Source organism: Oncorhynchus clarkii, chromosome 10 (assembly GCF_045791955.1).
Source record: "Oncorhynchus clarkii lewisi isolate Uvic-CL-2024 chromosome 10, UVic_Ocla_1.0, whole genome shotgun sequence".
In the NCBI taxonomy this organism is placed as follows: domain Eukaryota; kingdom Metazoa; phylum Chordata; class Actinopteri; order Salmoniformes; family Salmonidae; genus Oncorhynchus; species Oncorhynchus clarkii.
This window is the reverse complement of record NC_092156.1, coordinates 67,194,295-67,217,110: the sequence shown is the minus strand read 5'-3', so window position 1 is coordinate 67,217,110 and position 22,816 is coordinate 67,194,295. Positions and strand designations below refer to the sequence as shown.

Genomic DNA, 22,816 nt, shown 5'->3' with positions numbered 1-22,816 from the left:
TGGCCAATCATAAGTCATCAAAGTGGCAATAGGGTACAGTCAGAGCCTCCATGTGGGGCAAAAATTAGGAGATAAAATTAGGAGATATATTGGAATTATAAATTAAAGGAGAAGGTTAGGCTACAATGACCAAGTACAACAGTAGGCTGCTACGTTTATATTCTAGATGGAGTTGTTTGTAACTGTGTAGGACTCACGCTATACTATTAGTCTACTATAGAACACGTCTGATTGGTTGGTTGAGGTCACTCATCTCTCCCTCCCGACTCCCTGTTCCCCATGTCACTCGCTCACACTCACAGTAGCCCACACACACACACCCTGCTAGAGCGTCACTTCTCTACCTCCTCTCTTTATCAGCTCCGTTGCTAAGTGAAAATTGACACTTCTGCGTTGAGCTGTTAATTTCTGATCGTTTTCTAAACCAATGAAGATGTCCAGTGAAAGCAGGATGTGCAATTTGTTGACATTACAACATAGTAAAGACTTGGATACACATTATCCTGAATGTTAATTATTAAAAACATCTGTTAAATTCACTGCTCTGTTTTGCTTGTTTACAGCGGGTCATTTCATAGCCAATTGTCAGAGGCACTCTAGTAACGTTACGTCACCAAGACTCTGACTGAGGGGAGTTACTGGGGCGGACTGTGGTCCTCTCAAGTCCACTAGTGTCGACGGACTGGTATGAAATGGACTAGCATGAACTGAACAAAGTTCATATTTAAAACCAAAACACACACTTTGTTGATAATTGATTGAAACAGGGGGCTGGGTAAGAGAGTGGTTGATACGAAGGCTTTGCCTGCCTTTAACAGAATATTCTATGGTCACAAAGTCTACGTGCTCATTTAGAACACATACGAGGGGCAAGGTGATTTTTGTCCAAATAGAATAAGAGTGGCCCTCTAAAAACAAAAAGGCACACAGCGAGTGACGTTGCCGAGCACCCGGGGAGAGGTCACGCATGACAGTCTAGACTGCAGCTCTGTGCATACTGACTAAGGTGCTTGCTTTTTAATACCTTCTCACTTTCTTTCCATCACTGCATAAATTGCTCTGTTTAACTGGCTAATTTGAGGCATTACAATGAAACAGGAAAAATAAATATATATTCGGCCAACCCAACCTGATTAACTTGACATTAGGTCAGTTATAAAACTTCAGTTCAAACTAATTTTGCTTCCATAAAAAAAAAAACTACTCTCCCACATCACAAGCAGGAGAAAAGAAAACCGTATTTGAAAACCACAAATGGGAGGGGGGGGGGGGGGGGGGGGGGGGAACGACGACTACCACATCCAGTCTGAGGTCAATAGATCATGCTGTCTCCAGGAAAACCACCATAGAACCATAGGGCAATCAATCTAACACAACCACTCTACTGAGAGTCAGTCCCTAGTTCCTATCCCCAGCACCTGCACTGATATGTGAGCCAGCAGCAGGCTTGATGAAGGTGGAGACACAGGGCTAATATGAATCATGGAGAATCCCCCTCAATTCCTGTGTGTGTTTAAGCAAAATAAAGAGGGGGGGAAAAAGAGGGGAAAAGGAGAGAGAAAAATAAAGTCATGCTGGTAAGAAAAGAGGTGGAGGAGGAATGGGCTGAGGAGCACCCGTGACCTATTACAGCGACCTTGTAAACAACAACAACCATGCCAGGTGTAGGCTAACACCAGAGGGGTAATACTACCAAGCAAGACCAATGAGTTAGCCAGCTAACTTTGATAAACAACCAGAAATATATGTTTATTTTCTGGTTGATAAAAGGAAGCTGAACTTAGATATGTGTTTTTGGTTGTTGAGTTGAGTAGACCATGCCCATTTCAAGTATCTTTCTAAAAACAATAGTTATTTCAGAATATTTAAGCCCGTTAGCAGGCTAACTCCTTGATCCTGCGTTGCAGTGTGTGTGTGTGTGTGTATATGTATATATGTATATGTATATGTATATGTATATGTATATGTATATGTATATGTATATATATATATATATATATATATATATATATATATATCTCAACAGAGTCTAGCCCTCCCTCCCTCGAGCAAGCGAGTGCTCATCATGCTGGGGAATAGGACTACAAAACTACGATCACATCCAACTCCTCTCTCTGTGCTCTATTCATTTCTTCCTACACTGGTCAGTAACACAACAGAGATGTACAAATAGCAAAGGGACAAGATTTGATGCTGGATGGGCCAACATCAGAAGGAAAAAACAGTGGCCAGTCCACCTAATGTCGTCATCATATACTGGGACCTTAAACACTTTCCTCCCCCTGGAAATACACTGGCAGGGACCTACATCTGCCGTGTAACATAAGGACGAGCCTCTCTCTCCTCCTCTCTAAGGGAAAGGCCAGCTGTAAAAATAGCCTACAGTTTATGCAGAGGACTGCTAACAGCAACAGAAAAAGGCATGGAATCAGCATAAGTCTTCATACACATGAGGCCGCAATAACAATGGAGGAGACAGACTGGAGAATATGGCGACCGAAAAACTCCCAGACGCAGAGTTCACAAAACGTTTGCGTCGCTGAGACTAAGACTGACTAATGATGACTTATGTGATGTTGCGAGAGAGAGCAGAATTCTAAAAAATAATCATTTTTAAACAGGAGCTCCACTTCTCTCATCTTGTTTTCATATGACGCTAACAATGAAGTGACCCAACAGCCAAGGTACAGTATTCTGCCAAAAAGCCCAACACACACAAACAACGGCAAGAGAAGCATCCTCACCTTACAATTCCATGTCCTGTTGAGAGGATATATCCTAAGTGAGGATGCAGAGAGAGCATCCCATCTACATAGCCTTCCAGTATGGTGCTGTAGCTGTATGCATCAGACCCTGAGCTCCACTGGCTGGCTGGATGTGATCACTGTATTGATCTACCATGATGAACAAAACAAGCCTCCCTCCCTCTCTCCGCTGTCCCACAGTCCCGCTCTTTGATGTGCAGCTGTGAAATTCACACCCAGCGAGACACTGTCAGCGTCGGACCCTCTACACTGACAGTCCAAAGAACACAAATCCATGTTGGATAGCCCTGCTATCCAACCAAACAGTACACACACACACTTCTTCAAAGGCTTTCCTGTAGTCTTGGGACCACAAGTGTGCAGTACTGGAACAACACATTCTGCTTCTTCCCAGTTGAGATAACTGAGGTGCTTTAGTTCTTACCGGTCTATGGGAGTGTTGGTCAGCTGGGAGGTGTTATCCAAAGAGGCCCAGTTAGAGGCAGTTCCCCTGTCCACCAGATCCTACTATCCAATGTCCCATCTCTGCTGCTGTCCCTCTGTCATACTGTCACCCAACGCCATACTACTGCTGCTGTGACGGCTAGGCTAGTACTGTGTGACTGACTCTTAAGGCGAAGACAAGAGGAGCTCTCAGTCAGGGGTCAGGCCACAATCATTCATTAGGAAAGGCAGAGAAAGAAAGAGGGGGAGAGAGATCATGAGAGAGAGAGGGGGGCGAGAGAGAACAAGAGAGGGTGGGAGATCAATAGCACAGTAACAGTGGTCCCGTGGGAATGGCCTGGTTTTAGAAACCGAGGACCGTTTCCATCTCCCTCTTCAACTGGTTCCGTTTTCTCCACCACCTGCAACCCGAAACCCCCAGCGACAGACAGGGTTGATGGTTGCCAGAGTGGAGAAATCCTCCCTCCCCACCACATCCCCCAGTATGTACAGCTCCAGTCAGCCCAGGTTAGGCTGCAGAGGCCTAAGGCGGGTATGAGTGAGTGGGCTTAAACATTAACGTGTTGGTTGATTTCCCATCGTTCATGGCTGAGAGAGCGTGGTTAAGTAACAGTTCTCACACAGCGACTGAACACACAAACACAACCACCGACTGAACAGTAGGTACTAATCCATTCCTCGAACGCCAAACCAAACACCCGTCTCTCTCTCTCTCTGTTTACCAGGAAACAGGGTCTTTTAGAAGAGAAAAACACGAGAGCGAGAGAGGAGAGAGACAAACACACAAGGAAAAACCATCCCTTGCTGCTGGAAGTTTCCACTTTGTTGGCATTTTTCTCCTCTTTTTTAATCTTTCTGGTCATCTGTTCCCAACACACACACAGGGCAAAAATACTTCCTGTTTTGCCTCCATTGTCACGCGGCAGGAGGTCCGTTGGCCAGGGCTAACTATAGATCCCCCCCCCCCCCCCCCCCGTTGGGCTTGGACCCATGGGAGGGAATCCTTTAGAAGAGGGGCCCTGTTCTGAGTGTGAGGGGGAACTGGGGATGTCCTGTCCGTCCATCCATCCATCCAATGTCCCCTTTGGGCCCCCACAACTCCACAAGTGTGGCATTTTGTTGTCTCAACGCAATACCGAGCAGAACGGATTCACACACTGATTACACAGGTTAGATAATATACTGTATAGTGCAGGTTACAAACTCAATACCCCCATTGACATGGACATGCAAGTAAACCTAATGAGATTTAGCTCCCCTGAGAAAAAAAGTCTACTGTTTATCCCAATGCTACCAGACAGAAAGGCTCTTATTGAGAGTGTTATTACCACAGGTACTGCCCAGCTTGCTCTCCTCGTCTTCAAAAATACCCGTCGCCTACAACGGCCGCCCTGGAGGAGGCTTCACCTTACATAAGAGTGAGGGCGGATGGCACACTTCCACCGCCCACTTCCTGTCTCCCGCGTTACTGGGTTTTTAGCTGAGGCGTCAAACACTGTCCACACACAACGAATAAACAAACAAGCTGCGGACAGACGATCTACAACGTCTGACTTGAAAGAAAGAGGTACCATAGACGCCGAGTGAGGGTAGGTGTTACCCGCCAGACGTGTGGTTCGAACATCATTTCCCCAACAACAAGTAAAAAAAACATGCATAGCAACCAGAGGAAAACATGGCTACCACTAGTATGCCAACGAACTCAGGGGGCAAAGTTTTACCTGGTGGTGCCGAGTCGGAGTGGAGACGGGTATAGGGAAGCGAAGACAGGAGCGTGGTAGCTAGTCATCCAAGCTGCTTGCCAGCCAGCCAGCGTTGAGCCGACCAAGTCTGGTTCCTTTCCTCCCCACCTCCGTCAAGCCTAACACCCTGCTCCAATAACCACTGGCCCACAGGAAGTAGACACAATGGACTGAAAAAAACAGAGGCCACCTCCCCTTCCACCTCCTATTCCCTGCTCAGCTACGACAGGCTGTTTCCACCGAGAGGAGAGGGGCCTACACTAGCTAGGCCAGTGGTACAGCGGCGAGGCAGGACAGAAAACACCCTCACCGTCCGCCCCTCGCCAGGCTGAGGCCAAATGGAGTCAGGACCTTAGTTCTCCTTATGTCTGGCCCAAAAGGCCTCAACAGGCCTGACATCCTGTTGAGTCCGTTCCAACCCGTTGTCATGCAAAGTTCACGACCCTACTAACAGATGGTCAAAAGATGAGCATATGCCTAATAAGTCAGTGCTTCACCACTACCCATGAAGGACAGGTTAACTTCTGACAGACACAACCACAGTATGTTGATGAAGCTGATGGAACCAGAGAGAGACAGCACTAATCAGTAGAGCTTCCACACTACAGCAGCAGGCTGTGGGTGGTGGAGACGCCAGCCAGACACATGACCAGACCTCACTGCCCACTGAGGGAGGGTGTGTGTGTACGTGCATGCCTGTGTCATGTGGGTTTGCGTGCTCGAGTGTGAATGCTAGGGCTGTGACGATTACGGGATTTTGGGTAACAATTCATTCTCATGCAAATGAGTCATGATGGTCATTTTCTATTTGGAAAGCAAATGTGCACTTCTAATGAATCTTCAAAATTGAGCTATGACATACTTTCTTAAATATTTCACTCCCGACCATGTGGTTCTGCTCGTAAAATAATTACAAACCTTACCCTTGTCACAGAAAAAATAACGTTAAAGTTCAAATCCCCTTCTTCCTAAAAATGAATATCTTGAGACGATGACAAAATATATATACACGTTTAATGTCCATAATTGTCAGTTACACATTCATACAACTACTGTGGCAGTCATAGTGAATGCATGCATGTGTTTACATGTCTACATGAGTGTATGCATCTAACGGGGAATCCCTAGCCGGTATACACACACTCTCCCTCTCTCTCTCTCTCTCCTGGGTACCATCCTGAGTGTCTGAAGACAGTGACCAGCAGACGACACAGACAGTCTCTAATCCAATCAGAGAGCAGAGCTAACCCAGACCAAATCACATTTACTGCCCTGGGCTGCGTTGATTCAACCATAATCCAATTCCTCTGCTCTATGACTAAGGAGGAGGGAAAGGAAATGGGCCTGAAGTCGCACTGACTATATTTAAAGATAAGGAAATGGAACGGACACAGTAACAGACACGTGGTTTGTGGATGTGCTTGATGTCGCAAGGGACATCACGTTAGTGTTTCCTCACCAAACCATTAGAGTACACCGTGTACAAAACATTAACAGCTTCCTAATATTGACTTGCACCCTTTCTGCCCTCAGAACAACCTTAATTCATCGCAGCATTGACTATACAAGGAAAGCGCTCCACAGGGATGCTGGCCCATGTTGACTCCAGTGCTTCCCACAGTTGTGCCAAGATGGCTGGAGGTCCTTTGTGTGGTGGACCATTCTTGATCCAAACTATTGAGTGTGGAAACACCCAGCAGCGTTGCAGTTCCTGCACACTCAAACCGGTGCGCCCGGCACCTACTACCATACCCCGTTGAAAGGCACTTACATTTTTTGTCTTGCCCGTTCACCCTCTGAATGGCACACATACACAATCCATGTCTCAATTGTATCACGGCTTAAACATCCTTCTTTAACCTTTCTCCTCCCCTTCATCTACACTGATTGAAGTGGATTTAACAAGTGCTATCAATAAGGGAACATAGCTTTCACCTGGTCAGTCTGTCATGGAAAGAGCAGGTGTTTTGTACACGCAGTGTAAAATGAGTATTTACAAATGATTTGGTTCAACAACTCAAAAATATAGCGACCAACACGACTGCAATACTTGACCTTCTATAATCAAACACTCCTTATGGGGGCTAAAAGCTCTCACACACTACTTGCAAATGTGAACGATTCAACAAGTGCAACTAAAGTAAGCAGTGAGAGGCAGTTTATTTTAAATCAGGTTATACCACACTGGTCTCCTCCTACAAGTGCAGGTACATCCCTTTGAGGATCATAATCCTGCCCTTTCTATAGTGACTCCAGTCACATGACGTTCCTGTGTGTTTCTCCTCTAAGAAGCGTTAAAAGGTGTTGGGCCTGTTGAGGCATGTTGTTCAGACAGCAAGGAGAGAGACACCTCCCCCTCTCCTCCAGTCCCAAGGAACCCTGCTCACTGGCCCAGATTATCACACCGATACCGACACCGTGCTTCACTTTCGATTGTCTGTGAGCGCGTGCATAGTGTGTCTGTGATTGGAGCCGCGAGGCAGCAGAGGAGAAATGTGAACCATTTCCCAAGTCAGGCCTAACGCAAGCAGCCCCAAAACAATGTCAGCAATTTCTCAAATAGTTTAGATGTTTTTTGGCCCTTTTTACAGAGGACAGGGGTTGACTTGTGCCTACTCAGGCCCAGGAGGCTTGTACACATGGGGTGTGACTAAGTGCTATGACGTGTGCAACGAGTTAGGTTATCAATTGTGGGAAAGGACCCATAAATAAGCATTTCACTGTTAGTCTACACCTGTTAATTACAAAGCATGTGACAAATCAAATTCTCTCTCTGTCTGTGGTGTGAGTGAGTGTGTGTTCCTGACTGGGATGCGTGTTTGACTAGGATGCGCATTTGACTGGGATGTGTGTGTGTGTGTGTGCGCGTGCGTGCATCTGTCAGTGTGTGTGTGTGTGTGTGTGTGTGTGTTCCTGAGAATTGTGTCATGATGCGTCTCTCCTGTTAAACTCTGCACACCACAGCTGTGAGCCTGCAGGGGGTTTCAGTTCCTTAATGGGATAAACACCACTGTGTTCTTGGAAAGAACAGCAACCACCCCACTTCCTACTCCTGAAGCAGTTCTCTGAAACTATGAGCAGTGGGCTATTGACATGCTACTCTGTTAACACCAGTGGTGCAGCCGTTCATAACACTGCAGAGGTGAGAAACTATGGGCACAACTCAACTGCATGAGGTCAGCACTTTTACATGGACCGATAACTTTTCCAAGCATAATGTATTTGACAGTGGTGGAGCGCAACGGTTCACTGTAGATTCAAGACATTAAGACACAACTAGGACTCTACTGGTATGCGAAGAACCTCATGGAGCAGACGGTGACTAACAGAGCAAAGACACCTTGATGGACAATGAGAAGACAGGAGTAGAGAACTGTGCGGCTGTCTATGTGGCTTACAGTAGTCAAGACAGACAGCATAACAGTTTGCTTACACTGCTGCTGGAGACAAGACTCTCCGGACTAGCCAATCCAAATGGGATTTAGTTCTCTGTCTGAGTCTCCTCTCCAGTGATCCGTCAAGATAACCCCACTTCCACCACCCACCCTCCATGACCACAGCAACCCTCCCTCCTCCTATCCCACTACACCAAACCACTACTAAAATGTCTCCATCCCGCTACACAACAGAGCCAGCCAGTCTCTCGTTCTCTTAACGGCATAAGCCATAGCAGCAGCACCACCAAATAAAGCAGCGGCCCAGCCCCAGGCCTTCACTCCCTCCATAACATTACTCTGACTGTTTTGGCCCACAGGACAGAGGGTTTCCGTGAACCCAGTGGACATAAACTTTAATAATCTAAAATAATGAAAGCCAATGGCCCGTAGGCTGGGAGTCTGCTGTGTATGTGTTCCCATAGAACAAGGCTAGTCTAATGACAGCCTACTGTGTTACAGCAGCAATTTCCCCCAAGCCACTGGAATGTCTTACTACGCACTATATTACGCTCTGCCACATAACAATGGGCTGTTTTTTGAGTTCTAAATGACCGTTTTCACATCAGTATTGTGACACAATTTTGTTGTTTAGATTTGTTTACGTCTGAGAGGAATTGTAGGGCAGTAAGAGTGGAGGCAAATAAACACTCATGTGTGCGCACGCACACACACACACAAAGTACCAATAAGCCTGGTTGCCTAGTCTTCTCAATTACAGTGCCTTCAAATTATTCTTACCCCTTGACTTATTCCACATTTTGTAGCGTTAAGAGCCTGAATTCAAAATGGATTATTTTTAAATTCACTCATCTACACACAATACCACAATGTCAAAGTGAATTTTTTTACATTTTAAATTTTTGCAAATATACTGAAAATTAAGTACCTCATTTACACCCCTGAGCAAATATTTTGTATAAGCACCTTTGGCAGTGATTACTGAGTCTTTCTAGGTAAGTCTAAGCGCTTTCCACACCTGGATTGTACACCATTTGACTCATTATTTTCAAAACTCTTCAAGCGCTGTCAAATTGGTTGTTGATCATTGCTAGACAACCATTTTTAGGTCTAGCCATAGATTTTAAAGTAGATTTAAGTCAAAACTGTAACTCGGCCTCTCAGGAACATTCACTGTCTTCTTGGTAAGCAATTACAGTGTAGATTTGGTATTGTGTTTTAGGTTATTGTCCAGCTGAATGGGAGATTAATTCACCAGTGTCTAGTAGAAAGCAGACAACCAGGTTATCCTCTAGGATTTTGCCTGAGCCTAGCCCCATTACATTTTTATTTTTTATCCTGAGAAACTCCCGTCATTATATTACACAAATACCCATAACATGATGCAACCAACACTATGCTTGAAAATATGGAGTGTGGTACTCAATACTATGTTGTATTTGCTCCAAACATAACACTTTTTATTCAGGACAAAAAGGTTTTCCGTATTAATTTAGTGAGTGCCTTGTTGCAAACAGAAAGCATGTTTTGGAATATTTTTATTCTGTACAGGCTTCCTTTTCACTCTCAATTAGGTTAGTATTGTGGAGTAACTACAATCCTCAGTTCTCCTATCACAACCATTAAACTCCGTTTTAAAAGTCCCCATCAGCCTCATTGTGAAATCCCTGAGCGGTTTCCTTCTTCTCCGGCAACTAAGTTAAGAAGGATGCCTGTATCTTTAGGGAGGAGGTCAGAGACCTAGCAGTGTGGTGCCAGGACAACAAACTCTCCCTCAACGTGAGCAAGACAAAAGGAGATGATCGTGGACTACAGGAAAAGGAGGACCGAACACGCCCCCATTCACATTGACGGGGCGGTAGCGGGTTCGATAGTTTCAAGTTCCTTGGTGTCCACATCACAAAAAAAACTATCATGGTCCAAACTAGGGTTGCACATTTTGGGGAATATTCAAAAGTTGGAAACTTTCCATAGGAATTTACGGAAATCGATGCAAATTAAATGTAGATGTTTTTTGCATTGGATATATTTACCATATCATATGGAGACAGAAACAAACATTGTACCTTATCATAAGTGGACATAATTGAAATTGATTAAATCCTTCCAATAGAAAAAAAAAGTTACAAATTGAACTTTAATTAAATGAGTTGACTCTTCACATGGGAGGATTTCACTGAACAAAAAGGGAATATTGAATGATCCCAAAGATCCATCGCATCTCTCAAAAACATTTAACATAAATCTGTAAAATGATAGTCTAGAAACTAAAGCTTTGCTCGTCTTTCTCTCAGGCTTCCATGTCTTCTCCCTGGATTACATCAATGTCCAGCTCTTGAACATCGGACTGAGGCATCATCTTCAATGTCACTTTCCAACCTTGTTGAGGATGGCTGGTCAGGCACAAAAAGCCTCAAATTTGCCCAGATGGCCACCAATTTTTCAACCCTTTTATTGGTCAGCCTGTTGCATGCTTTGGTGTGTGTGTTTCCAAATAAGGACCAGTTGCGCTCTGAGGTGGCTGATGTTGGTGGGATTTGGAGAATGGAGGCAACAGGGGAAATAGCCACAGATCCATAAAGTCCCTTCCACCAGGTGGTTGATGAGATATGTTGGCATGACTGCCGTATTGCATCTCCATCCCAAAGCCCTTGCTTGAAAGTGTACTTCGCCAGACTGCCAAGAACCTTGTCCTCATCCAGGCCAAGGTGGAGAGACATGGTAGTAATGACACCATAGGCCTTGTTGATCTCTGCACCAGACAGGATGCTCTTGCCAGCATACTTTGGGTCCAACATGTATGCTGCGGTGTGTATGGGCTTCAGGCAGAAGTCTTCACGCGTTTTGATGTATTTCAGAACTGCAGTTACCTCTGCTTGGAGCAACAGTGAAGTGGGCAGGGAGGTACAGATTTATTATCTTATATCTACAAGCAGTCTGAACATCAGACAGGATGGAATTGTCTCTCTCAATCTGTGTAATGGCAGCTGCTATAGGTTTCAGGAGTTTCAGGCTGCTTACCACTTTCTCCCCAAATACATCATACAGGAGGATTTTTTTATTTTACCATTATTTAACTAGGCAAGTCAGTTAAGAACAAATTCTTATTTTCAATGACGGCCTAGGAACAGTGGGTTAACTGCCTGTTCAGGGGCAGAACGACAGATTTGTACCTTGTCAGCTCGGGGACTTGAACTTTCGGTTACTAGTCCAACACTAACCACTAGGTTACCCTGCCGCCCCAGGATCCTGATGGGGCTGTCCATATCAACAGACTGTGATAATGACATTTCTTGGAGACTCCTTCTCCTCCAGGAGACTGTCAATCATGATGACAACACCACCCCAACGAGTGTTGCTGGGCAGCTTCAATGTGGTGCTCTTATTCTTCTCACTTTGCTTGTTGAGGTAAATTGCTTTGCTTTCCATTGTTTTCAGTGCCATGATGTCCTTGAGGAGCAGATTCGATGCATGAGCAGCAGAGCCAAATGGGTGTGATGTGAGGGTAGGACTCCTCCACTTCAGACCAAGCAGCCTTCATGTTTTCAGCCGTGTTTGTCACCAGTGCAAATGCCTTCTGTGGTCCAAGGTCATTGATGACTGCCTTCAGCTCATCTGCAATGTAGAGACCGGTGTGTCTGTTGTGCCTTGTCTGCTCTTGTAGAATACTAGTTGAGGGGAGGAGATGATGTAGTTAATTATTCCTTGCCCACTAACATTTGCAATACGGTGTGCTTTCTCTATGATTTGCTTGACCTTCACCTGAAATCTGCATCCAGCAAATGATTATATAAAGCATGTCTGGTTGGAGGGGTGTATGCTGGGCGAAGAACATTCAAAAATCTCTTCCAATACACATTGCCTGTGAGCATCAGAGGTGAACCAGTTGTATACACAGCTCGAGCAAGACATTCATCAGCATTTCTCTGACTACTTTCTCTGATTCCATGAGCTGTTACAATCGATAAGGTGTCAGATTCATCATGTTCACCTCGAATAGAAGTAGAGGGACTTTTGTCAGCGGTTGCTTTTCGTGAGCGGTGAGGAAACTTAATGCACTTGGCCAGATGATACTGCGTCTTTGTTGCATTCTTCACATATGAATTGGCACAGTATTTGCAATTGTACACAGCTTTTCCTTCTACATTAGCTGCAGTGAAATGTCTCCAAACATCAGATAGTGCACGTGGCATTTTCCTGTAAAGATTAGACAAACATGAGTAAAAAAATATAAATGCAATTCCACATACAGATAAATAGTTAAGCAGTTAGATTGAACAACTCCTTGGTAAGATAAATGTTTTAAAATGAAACATGTATGGACACAGGTGAATTAACACTCAGTTAGCAGGCTCAAGCAAGCTAAAAACCCACATGGTAGCAAAAACTAACTAGAAGAAATGGTTAACAAGTATGAAATGATTTTTAAAAAACACACTTTGCTGTAGGCTACTATTTACTAGTTAAAAAAACAAAAACATGTCATAAAATATATTCACCCCATGTAGTGTGGGCTCAATAGCATCTCATTGGTGTGTAAGCTCTTGAGAATCAGCTGCACATGTGATGGAAGAACACACTGTGCATGCAGAGGGTTGCAATTCCATTGGGGATAGTTTAACCAAAACATGCCACAAGACCTAGAATTGCCTTGTGTATCCCACAAAAAAAGGGTCACCTTACCCCCTCAGGAGACTGAAAAGATGTGGCATGAGTCATCAGATCTTCAAAAAGTTCAACAACAGCACCATCAAGTGCATCCTGACCAGTTGCATCACCGCCTGGTATGGGAACTGCTCAGCATCCGACCATAAGGAGCTACAGAGGGTAGTGCGTATGGCCCAGTAGATCACTGTGGCCAAGCTTCATGCCATTCAGGACCTACAGTTGAAGTCGGAAATTTACATACACCTTAACCAAATACAGTGGACAGAACAAGCATTTGATACACTGCCGATTTTGCAGGTTTTCCTACTTACAAAGCATGTAGAGGTCTGTAATTTTTATCATAGGTACACTTCAACTGTGAGACGGAATCTAAAACAAAAATCCCATTACCTGCATTAACTGCACCTGTTTGAACTCGTTACCTGTATAAAAGACACCTGTCCACACACTCACTCAAACAGACTCCAACCTCTCCACAATGGCCAAGACCAGAGAGCTGTGTAAGGACATCAGGGATAAAATTGTAGACCTGCACAAGGCTGGGATGGGCTACAGGACAATAGGCAAGCAGCTTGGTGAGAAGGCAACAACTGTTGGCGCAATTATTAGAAAATGGAAGAAATTCAATCACCCTCGGTCTGGGGCTCCATGCAAGATCTCACCTCGTGGGGCATCAATGATCATGAGGAAGGTGAGGGATCAGCCCAGAACTACACGGCAGGACCTGGTCAATGACCTGAAGAGAGCTGGGACCACAGTCTCAAAGAAAACCATTAGTAACACACTACGCCCTCATGGATTAAAATCCTGCAGCGCACGCAAGGTCCCCCTGCTCAAGCCAGCACATGTCAAGGCCCGTCTGAAGTTTGCCAATGACCATCTGGATGATCCAGAGGAGGAATGGGAGAAGGTCATGTGGTCTGATGAGACAAAAATAGAGCTTTTTGGTCTAAACTCCACTCGCCGTGTTTGGAGGAAGGAGGATGAGTACAACCCCAAGAACACCATCCCAACCATGAAGCATGGAGGTGGAAACATGATTTTTTGGGAATGCTTTTCTGCAAAGGGGACATGACGACTGCACCGTATTTGGGGGAGGATGGATGGGGCCATGTATCGCGAGATCTTGGCCAACAACCTCCTTCCCTCAGTAAGAGCATTGAAGATGGGTCGTGGCTGGGTCTTCCAGCATGACAACGACCCGAAACACACAGCCAGGGCAACTAAGGAGTGGCTCCGTAAGAGGCATCTCAAGGTCCTGGAGTGGCCTAGCCAGTCTCCAGACCTGAACCCAATAGAACATCTTTGGAGGGAGCTGAAAGTCCGTATTGCCCAGCGACAGCCCCAAAACCTGAAGGATCTGGAGAAGGTCTGTATGGAGGAGTGGACCAAAATCCTTGCTGCAGTGTGTGTAGACCTCTATATGCTTTGTAAGTAGGAAAACCTGCAAAATCGGCAGTGATTAAATACTTGTTCTCCCACTGTACATTTAAACTCAGATTTTCACAATTCCTGACATTTAATCCTAGTAAAAATTCCCTGTCTTAGGTCAGTTAGACCACTTTATTTTAAGAATGTGAAATGTCAGAATAATAGTAGAAATAATTATTTCAGCTTTTATTTCTTTCATCACATTCCCAGTGAGTCAGAAGTTTACATGCACTCAATTAGTATTGGTAGCATTGCCTTTAAATTGTTTAACTTAGGTCAAACGTTTTGGGTAACCTTCCCACAATAAGTTGGGTGAATTTTGGCCCATTCCTCCTGACAGAGCTGGTGTAACCGAGTCAGGTTTGTAGGCCTCCTTGCTCGCACATGCTTTTTCAGTTCTGCCCACAGATGTTCTATAGGATTGAGGTCTGGGCTTTGTGATGACCACTCCAATACCTTGACTTTGTTGTCCTTATGCAATTTTGCCACAACTTTGGAAGTATGCTTGGGGTCATTGTCCATTTGGAAGACCCATTTGTGACCAAGCTTTAACTTTGACTGATGTCTTAAGATGTTTGCTTCAATATATCCACATAACATCATGAGGGGAATTATCTATTTTGTGAAGAGCACCAGTCCCTCATGCTTCACAGTTGGGATGGTGTTCTTCAGCTTGCAAGCCTCCCCCTTTTTCCTCCAAACATAACGATGATCATTATGGCCAAACAGTCCTATTTTTGTTTCATCAGACTAGAGGACATTTCCGTGTGCTGTTGCAAACCGTAGTCTGGCTTTTAATGGCGGTTTTGGAGCAGTGGATTCTTCCTTGCTGAGCGGCCTTTCAGGTTATATCAATATAGGACTTATTTTACTGTGGATATATGTTCCCGTTTCCTCCCGCATCTTTACAAGGTCCTTTGCTGTTGTTCTGGGATTGATTTGCACTTTTCTCAAAGTACATTCATCGCTAGGAGACAGAACACGTCTCCTTCCTGAGTGGTATGATGGCTGCGTGGTCCCATGGTATTTATACTTGCGTACTATTGTTTGTATAGATGAACATGGTACCTTGAGGCATTTGGAAATTTCTCCCAAGGATGAACCAGACTTGTGAAGGTCTACAATTTTTTTTCTGAGGTCTTGGCTGATTTCTTTTGATTTTCTCATGATGTCAAGCAAAGAGGCACTGAGTTTGAAGGTAGGCCATGAAATACATCCACAAGTAAACATCCAATTGACTCAAATGATATCAATTAGCCTATCAGAAGCTTCTAAAGCCATGACATCATTTTCTGGAATTTTCCAAGCTGTTTAAAGGCACAGTCAACTTACTGTATGTAAACTTCTGACCCACTGGAATTGTGATGCAGTGAATTATAAGTGAAATAATCTGTCTGTAAACAATTGTTGGAAAAATGACTTGTGTCATGCACAAAGTAGATGTCCTAACAGACTTGCCGAAACTATAGTTTGTTAACAAGAAATTTGTGGAGTGGTTGAAAAACGAGTTTTAATGACTCCAACCTAAGTGCATGTATTCTTCCGACTTCAACTGTATATACTAGGCGGTGTCAGAGGAAGGCCCCAAAAAAATTTCAATGGTTCCAGTCACCAAAGTCATAGACTGTTCTCTCTACAAGCGGTATCACCAAGTCTAGGTACAAGAAGCTCCTTAACAGCTTCTACCGCCTTCTATCCCCCCCAGAACAATTCAAATGGCCACCCGGACTATTTACATTGACACCCCCCCCTCTTTGCTGTTACGCGCTGTTATTATCTATGCATTGTCCCTTTACCCCTACCTACATGTGCAAATTACCTAACCTATACCCCCCGCACATTGACTCTGTATCGGTACCACCTATATTTGGCGTCGGTATTGTTATTTTATTGTGTTACTTTAGTTCATTTAGTAAATATTTTCTTAACTCCATTTCTTGAACTGCATTGTTGGTTAAGGGCTTGTAAGTAAGCATTTCACACTACACCTGTTGCATTCAACAGTCAAATCAAATTTGATTTGTCACCCGAGGGACCTTACAGATAATTGTATATGTGGAGTACAGAGGTGAGGTAGTCATTCAAAAATCACGTTAAACACTAGTATTGCACACAGAGTAAGTCCATGCAACTTATGTGACTTGTGGTAAGTACATGATGGCCGCCATCTTCATGCACTTCATTGCTATTGGCTGGTGAAGCTGTATAGTTGTTGGTTTGTGGTAGAGGGATGGAGCAACAGAAACCAAAGCTCAATAGCTATTATCACCAGTGCTTGACTTGGACTGAAATAGGTTCAAGTACTCATTTTGGGGGCCGGTACCATTTATATTTAGGTGCAGGAGCTCCACAATACTTGAGCTGATATTCTATAAGAGGAACAGGAGCTCAAGCAGTAGAAAATCTGACGTGCCAGTACTGAGCTCCAGTGAGCTCCTGTCAAAGTCAAGCACTGATTAGCCCATTGGAGAACACAACACCCACTGGCTTCTATCTAACTGACAACTGAACAGAGGTGGAGACCATGTGCTCTCTTGATGCGTGTTTGTAGGGAAAGCACAGAAATAGAGTCATCTATTGTATATGTATGGGAGAATACTTCAACTACGCGAAGGGAGTCCATTTGTGGTGAAGGCCTACGTCATCAAATCAGATGGGTTGTACTCCAATTATATTACACAAAACAAGATAAATTTGTTTGCCTAAATAATAAATTATGCAACAGTAATCCATGTTTCAGATTAGTTTAGAATTCAAATGTATAATTCCTTATATCAGATAGACTGCAGAGAGAAGTGTACCACTAAATACCATCTGATATCGTCAGTCATACAGTAGGTTGACCCCTATTAGCTTAACCCAATAACCTTGAGAATTGACAAGTTGATTTGTAGTTTTACTGAGTTATTGATTGGTTGAAGGATTTGAGTTTGAAATGTGTCCTTCCTTCCTAATAGGCCTGCAATGACATAGGACTACTGTTACTTCCAGAAGCGCGCACACACACACACGGTAATTGTTTATCCAACAAGAACTGCAACTAAGAGCGACTCCCATATTTCTGTAGTTAATTGCCCATGTTGCTATACAGCAGCCTGTTCAATTTAGCCAGGATATTATTCAGTTTGGGGGATTGTTGTGAGAACTGATGGGGGACAGGACAAAAGGGCTCGGACTAGGTCATCTGACTATAGCAGTACAGGGCACAACAATGTGGAAGGCTCAGATAGAAATATATTACGTGGAACAAACATGCTCTCTCATGTTAGGAGGAATACTGTAGGTTCTACTCATGACATTTCTAGCTGTGCTGTTCAACAGAGGTTGTCTACTTAACGTGGGGGAGCAGGCATGGTGGAGGTAGGTGGCAGAGACATCCCTCCCCTTCTACATCTCCTCTTTGCCTGATATTCAAGTTGGTTCTCAACAATAACATCTGTACAAAGGTTGAGGATCAAAACATGTACAGCCCCCCCCCCCAAGTCACATGTGTTTGTCAAAACTGCATCGTTAGGAATTCAACACATTCCATTAGCAGGGCTGGGCCATTCACATGATCAGTGTTTCTTGGCTGCAGAGAGCGAGCAGCCAGGCTGAGGGGAAGACCAGCGGCCCAGACAATTCCCTCTTAGTTCTGCTGTGGTTTGTCTCGGCCTGCGAGTGCGTGTCTGGTCTGTACACACAAGAGAATGACTGAGCGCACAACTCGACAGACCAAATGGCCATCAGAGTAGTGGTCCAAACCACACACTGGCATAGTGGAGCTGAACACACAAAACAGACCAAGACAAGGCTATGCCATGTGTTATGTTATATGTTAAGGAAGTATGACAATGAATGCATTGCCAATGCCAGACCTTTTACTTCATTTAACTAGGCAAGTCAGTTAAGAGCAAATTCTTATTTACAATGACGGCCTACCCCGGCCAGACCCAGACGACGCCGAGCCAATTGTGCGCCGCCCTATGGGACTCCAATCACAGCCGGATGTGATGAAGCCTGGATTCAAACCAGGGACTGCAGTGACGCCTCTTCCACTGAGATGCAGTGCCTTAGGAGCCCCACATAACCACGTGTATGGGCATAACACTGATCAACATAATGGCCTGCTGATCGATAAATTCTAGTTGAAAGAGCAGTATCTGGCTGAGGCGCATCTACTGTAAACAACAAATCAGCATGTGAGAATAATTTCTGGAATGTTGTCATTACTTTACAAATAAACTATGAGGAAGGATCTTTTGTTTTTGGGATGATCGTTGTTCAGCTCAAAACCACATCACTTTCACTGACCCAACACTTAGAGGCTCTTGTCACAGGCTGTATGGTTTCTGAATAGGGGAAGCTGAGTTGATGTGTGTTAAAGTAGCAGGTAAGAGCTAAGCTCCAACGGAGCTTGAGTTGTGTGAACACCTGCAGCTCGTCAGTCCACCTGGGAACCATAAAGTCAGGGTCTATAGTTGGAAATCCCCAAAATGTCCAGATAAGCAGCACTAAACTCAATAGAATTCCCTCAACAATAAATACAACAAAAATGCTTACATTCTGCATAGTAGTACTGACCTGGAACTCAATGCCTGATCGACCGGTCCAGTCGCCTAGCCAAATGCCATTGGTATATCAGAACGAGAGACGAAGTCGGCCCTACAAAATGTCGACGGGTCGAGCACTTAAGCTAGTCCACAGGGTTCCGAGACATACCCGAGAGACATACAGAAATAACGTTGGGAGAGTTCACAGGAATACTGAGAGAGAAGGTGGGAGTTCACCGTCTCTCAGCCACCAATCAGAGGGAGTGTAATCTAGCCCGCTCTCACAACAGGGTCTTCACTGGGAGTGGGGGGGTGTGTGTCTCACCCCCTTCCTCTGGCTGGTAGCCAGGCCAGAGATATCGAGCAGCACCAGAGCTGAGCTCTATAATGCAATCAGGCTGCCCGCAGGACACTCATAGGGGACAGGCTAAGAAAGGACTGGCCTGCCCCTCTCGCCCTCTACCTCTTGACTAGACACATATCTTTTTCTCTAGTATAAACTCATTTAGATATTTTTTTTTTTAAAGAGAGAAGCAACAAGATGAAAAGCGAAAAATAGAGAGAAACAGAGCGAGGGGTAGGGAGGAGTGTGTGGTCTGTCCGTATGGGCCCGGCTGACTCGCAGTAACCCGAGAAATTACACGGGGCGGCGGTGGGCATTTCACAGCTTGTCTCCAGGGTGCCCCCTCCCCCCATCACACAAACACACATAGGAATCCTCAAGAGGGGAGATTGGGCCACAGCAGCAGTGCGTCTAGAGGCTGTACGAAGGCCCTGCAGAAGCACAGGTGTGTGTACATGTGGCAGAGACAACAGATGAGCCGACACGGGGGGGGGCGGGGCCACTTACACACAGTCCCTTGTGGTCGACTTTCAAAAGTAGACCACTCACATGGATTGATAGAGCCACAAACAGTTCAGATGTCTAGATCAAACAGTAAAGTCACTAAAACACTGAAATGTGAAGGGCACACCATTTTCTCTCAACGACCATGAATTACAGCGGCTGTAAAATGTATGAGGTCTGGATATTAAAATGTAGCATTACAGGCTTTACGGCCCAGTTATGCTCATCTAGTTCATGTCTGCGTCCCAGAATGGCACCCTACATAGTGCACTACTTTTGACATGAGCCCTAGTCAAAAAGTAGTGCACTAGATAAGTAATAGGGTGCCATTTGGGACGTGACCAAGGCATGCAGGAGGAGGAGGGAAGATGATTTAATGGTTGTTTCTAATGAAGCATGTCTTTTCTATGAAAGTGGATCTGGGAAGAGGCTCAACTATAAGCTGACTAAGAGGAGCACTGAGACAGACAGGCAGAGTTAACAACCTCTACTGGGTTAAACAGCCCACAGCAGCAGCTCACACCCTGATACACACCCACAAACTGTGGGATTAGGTTAGAGCCAGAGAAAGAGAGGAGACAGAATGACCCAGAGACAGCGACCGAGCGACCCCGACCGAGCCCGACCGACCGACCCCGACCGAGCCCGACCGACCGAGCGACCCCGACCGAGCGACCCCGACCGAGCGACCCCGACCGAGCGACCCCGACCGAGCGACCCCGACCGAGCAGTTGTCAGAGAGGAACCGAGCGACAGAGCGACCCAGACAGAGCGACCCAGAGGAAAAAGGTAGCACAAAAGTGAAACAGAAGAAAAAGCACTAGACACCAGCGTGGTAGACCACTATTCTCTCTTCCCTCTCTCCCTCCAGACATCTGGTAGCCATCAGCACCGCACACAGGAAGCGGCCGCCATGCCGTGCTGGGGCGCCAGGGAACTGCGCCTTTTTCCTCCGTCAGACTCAGCGCTGCGCTCAGCAGAAACAACAAATCAGGCAGCAGAGGCCAGCCCTCACTGAACACAGCAGAAGCACAGAAGAAGCTCACATTCCTACTGCCACAGCCTGCCAAGAGGAGCCCTGAGCAGAGAGGGACAGAGAGTAGGCTGACTGAGGCTTGGCTAATGGTGTGGGTTTGAGGCTAGCTCGGTGCATCTTTTATTTTCCTTCCTTTCTCTCCCTCCCACTCTCTCTGCCTACTGATGGCCTATGAGGTGGAGGGGGTTATTGATTGACATTCTGGAATATCCTAAAATGCACACACACACCTTGCTCATTTAGTCTCGTAACTAACTGGTTCTGAACTCCTTCCAGGACGATTTCACATGTGCTTATACACAGGCTCCATACACTCTCAGCTTTAGAGACTTGTTCCCATGACTGCACAAACAATCCAGTGGTCTGGACCATAGAAACAGGATCACTAGGAAAAGCATCCCCATTCAAGTCAATGTTCTGTGATGGGTGGATGGCCTGCAGGTCATATTTGTATTTCTATGGTCTGGTCCCGTGAGCTGCTGGAAGGGGAAGCCAGCTCTGCCTGAGAGGCCAAAGCAAAGGGACCATCTTTGGACATCTGTGTGCTCCTAGGTCCCTGCAGCAGCCCCCTCTCTCTGGAGCAGCAGTAGGACTCAAAGTTGGGGCTGGAAATAACCTCTCTGTCATAAGGTCTATTTTTACTAGCCCGATGACTACTCCAACTGAATTCTTCCGCTGCTCTGTTTGCTACATAATTCAATCTGAGACCACCACAAACTACTTCAAACGATGTCAACGTCAAAATAAGGGGTGTTGTACAGAACAAAGTAATTAGCGATTGGATCATCTCTAACCAGAGAATCAAAGCTAATGACAAATGTAAAAAAATATATAAACTGCACTTTACCCACGAGTGTCCCAGCCCAACCTAGCGGTTTCTGAGACCAATCAGAACGGTTAGAATGTTTGCGTCGGGGAGGTAGTAGGTACTCAGATAAATTGCAGAGAAGTAGCATCCGTGGTCGTGGCGTAGCCAGGCAATATCTTTACAGCGAGCCATTTTTCCAGCCAGAGGTCACTGGACTGGCTTTAACATGGAACAATAAATAACGATTTCTAAAGTTGAACTCTGAACATGTTTGTATTATATTGTACTGCAAGTTGCATTTATGTAGCCTGCATTGTATAACTTAGGACCAAATGTCTTCATTGTCTGCCCTGGATACAGGCATTTAAACATATCCAGCCAAGAGTCTGGAGAAGTGTCTTATCTGTGCTTCATAAGAACTGGGTCTGGATAGTGTTAGAGTTGGCATATTCAACCATAACGCCATGTGACTGTGGAGCTCTACAACCACAGGAGAGTTTCCACACAAAAAAATAGAAAGAGTGTGCGTGTATTAGAGGTCAACCGATTAAAATAGGGACGATTTCAAGTTCTCATAACAATCGGAAATCTGTATTTTTGGACACCGATTTGGCCGATTTTTTTTACACCTTTAAGTAGGCAAGTCAGTTAAGAACACATTCTTATTTTCAATGACGGCAGAGGAACAGCAGAACGACAGATTTTTACATTGTCAGCTCCGGGATTCAATCTTGCAACCTTACAGTTAACTAGTCCAACGCTCTAACCACCTGCCTCTCATTGCACTCCACGAGGAGCCTGCCTGTTACGCGAATGCAGTAAGAAGCCAAGGTAAGTTGCTAGCTAGCATTAAACTTATCTTATAACATGGTTGATGATATTAGTAGTTTATCTAGCGTGTCGTGCGTTGCATATAATCGATGCAATGCAGGGTGATTATTTAACAAAAGCGCATTTGCGAAAAAAGCACAATCGTTGCACGACTGTACCTAACCATAAACACCAATGCTTTTCTTAAAATCAATACACAGAAGTATATTTTTAAACATGCACATTTAGCTAAAAGAAATCCAGGTTAGCAGGCAATATTAACCAGGTGAAATTGTGTCACTTCTCTTGTGTTCATTGCATGCAGAGTCAGGTTATAT

The 22,816-nt window shown here is 45.0% G+C and overlaps 1 protein-coding gene across 7 annotated transcripts in view; it reads right to left on the bottom strand.

Moving 5' to 3' along the window:
• The window catches only part of LOC139419030 (GRB2-associated-binding protein 1-like), a 71,595-nt gene that overhangs the window by 39,073 nt on the left and 9,706 nt on the right, over nucleotides 1-22,816 (bottom strand). The window contains exon 1 of one of the 7 annotated variants that reach the window (XM_071168880.1): nucleotides 19,009-19,219. The exons of the other annotated variants lie outside the window; for them this stretch is intronic. The gene's annotated coding sequence lies outside the window, so the exon portion shown is untranslated. Of the gene's footprint in view, nucleotides 1-19,008; nucleotides 19,220-22,816 lie in introns of those variants that run through there. 7 annotated transcript variants of the gene reach the window in all.